The sequence below is a fragment of the Portunus trituberculatus genome, chromosome 4 (genome assembly GCF_017591435.1).
Source record: "Portunus trituberculatus isolate SZX2019 chromosome 4, ASM1759143v1, whole genome shotgun sequence".
Classification (NCBI taxonomy): Eukaryota; Metazoa; Arthropoda; class Malacostraca; order Decapoda; family Portunidae; genus Portunus; species Portunus trituberculatus.
The window spans coordinates 5,242,571-5,245,070 of record NC_059258.1 but is presented as its reverse complement, the minus strand read 5'-3'; the positions used below and the strand labels follow the sequence as shown (position 1 = coordinate 5,245,070).

The 2,500-nt window shown below is 36.0% G+C and overlaps 1 protein-coding gene across 4 annotated transcripts in view; it reads right to left on the bottom strand.

Annotated features, from left to right (window-relative positions):
- The window catches only part of LOC123512642 (amino acid transporter AVT1B-like), a 14,401-nt gene that overhangs the window by 11,205 nt on the left and 696 nt on the right, over positions 1 to 2,500 (bottom strand). The gene's annotated exons all lie outside the window — the stretch shown is intronic.

The following is a 2,500-nucleotide window of genomic DNA, read 5'->3' as shown; positions in this document are numbered from 1 at the left end:
TTTCTCTTTGTTTTTTCTTTCACATCTTAAGAGTTATATTTGCTTCTCTCTACTTGTTAATTTCCCGCCACTTTTACATAACCAGTCACTAACTTTTTTTCTTTTCATGAGCAGTAATATGTGCAGAGTTAGCTATTGATAATTTGCCACCACACACTCATATAACCAATCATTAACAGTGGTTATCTCAGCAATATCCGCAGATAGGAAGTGGTCATTTCCGCGCCACACACCTGCGCCACACACCTGCGCCTTACACATGTGGAATACTTCACTGTCAAGATTTATCCTCACTTTCTTCCAACTGACTGTCTTCTGCCTCCCTCTCATCGCCGCAGTGTTGCATCTCTCGCTATCTCCCTCCTCTATTTTCGCGATAACTCCTCCTCTGGTATTGATAATTGCAAGTTTCGCTACACAACACTTTCGGTTTCGTCCCAGCACTATGTCTTTTATATAAGTGAGAAAATCTGACCAAAGGCAACATAAAATAAAAAGAAAAGGCCCACTTAGTTGCCAGTTCCCTTGCAGGTCATAGAGAGTTAGCCGGAATAAAGGGATAGATGTCTTGAAATCTCCCTCTTAAATGAAGTCAAGTCATAGGAAGTTAGAAATGCAGAAGCAAGGAGGGAGTTCCAGAGTGTACCGGAGTAAGGGTGAATGATTGAGAGTACTGGTTAACTCTTGCATTAGGAGGTGGACAGAATAGTGGTGAATGATTGAGAGTACTGGTTAACTCTTGCATTAGTGAGGTGGACAGAATAGTGGTGAATGATTGAGAGTACTGGTTAACTCTTGCATTAGAGAGATGGACAGAATAGTGGTGAATGATTGAGAGTACTGGTTAACTCTTGCATTAGTGAGATGGACAGAATAGTGATGAGTGATTGAGAGTACTGGTTAACTCTTGCATTAGACAGATGAACAGAATAGTGGTTAATTCTTGCCTGTAATTCACCTCTATTTTTTTTTTTTTTTTTTTTTTTTTTGTATGTAGAGTCAACCATTGTTCTCTCGAGTGTGGAAAGAATGATGAAAGAATATCAATCATTAATTCTTGCATCACACCAATAAGAAAAACAATAGAAAAATTCCAAAAAGTAGAAAGAACTGCTCATTTTCAATTCAGTCATGCAGAGTTTTAATTCATAATCTTTACTCTCTCACGTCTTGGTCTTCCTCATCCATTCACCTTGAGTTAATTGCTGCCTGCGTCTCAGAATAGAATAGTGTGTGTTTGTGTGTGTGTGCGTGTGTGTGTGTGTGTGTGTGTGTGTGTGTGTGTGTGTGTGTGTGTGTGTGTGTGTGTGTGTGTGTGTGTGTGTGTGTGTGTGTGTGTTATGGAAGGTTACCTCTTGTTTGATTATTCATTCCCTCCCTCGTCCCCTGTATCTTTCATCACATTTTTCCATTATTGTTATTCTTCTTGTTAATTCCTATACACACTTTGTTCATTCTTTTTCACTCTTTCTTCCAATCATTTAATTAATTTTTTTTTTTTCATTTTTTTGTGGTTTCTTTTATTATTTTCACTTTTTGCTTTGCGTTTTCACTTTCTTTCCTTTTCTCTTATTGTGTTCATTCGTTTTGTTTCACTAGTTACTTCTCTTCACTTCCTCAAATTTTACATAACTTTTCTATATTATTTTCCTTCTTTTTATATTTTTCTTCTTCAAGTTAATGTACAAAACTTGCTAATCTCTCACCGGTATCGCTAAACCACACTTAGAAATGCGTCTCTTCACTACAATCAAAGGCCAGAATAGTGATTTACCATGATATCAGGACTGTTTCTGCTCTTAGTAACGTAGAAACCATTTAAATCTGCCCCTAGAACCATAACAACCCTTTTGGTAACTCGTATCACTTCAATTATAGCCTTTAGAAAGATAATAGCAATATTTTGAAGAACATTTTTCCTGTTAGTAACGTATAAACCTTGTTAATTTGCCAATAGAAACGTGAATAAATAAAAATAACAATAAAACACTTTTAAAACCCGGATCACTTCAATTATTGCCTTTAGATAGCAATGTTTTAAAGAGTGTTCTTCCTGTTAATAATATAAAACCTTGTTAATCTATCACTAGAACCGTTAAAACACTCTTTGAAAACCTGGCATTTTAACTACGGCCTCTTAAAAGCAGGAAATCGGGTTTACATGATCATTACTCCTGTTAATAATGTAAGAACCTCGTTAATCTGCCTCTATAACAATAAAAAACACTCTTAAAAACCCATGTAACTTTAACTAGAGCCTCTCAGAAATAGGAGGCAGCGTTTTAAAGAGCATTTATCCTGTTACTAATGTAGAAACTGCCACTATAACGATAAAAACACTCTTGAATACCAATGTCACTCTAAGTAGAAAGCATTATTTTAAAGTGCATTCTTCCAGTTAGTAATGTAGAAACCTTGTTAATCTGCCACTACAACCCTAAAAACACTCTTAAAAACCCGTATCACTTCAATTACAACCTTTAAAAGTAAGTAGCAATGT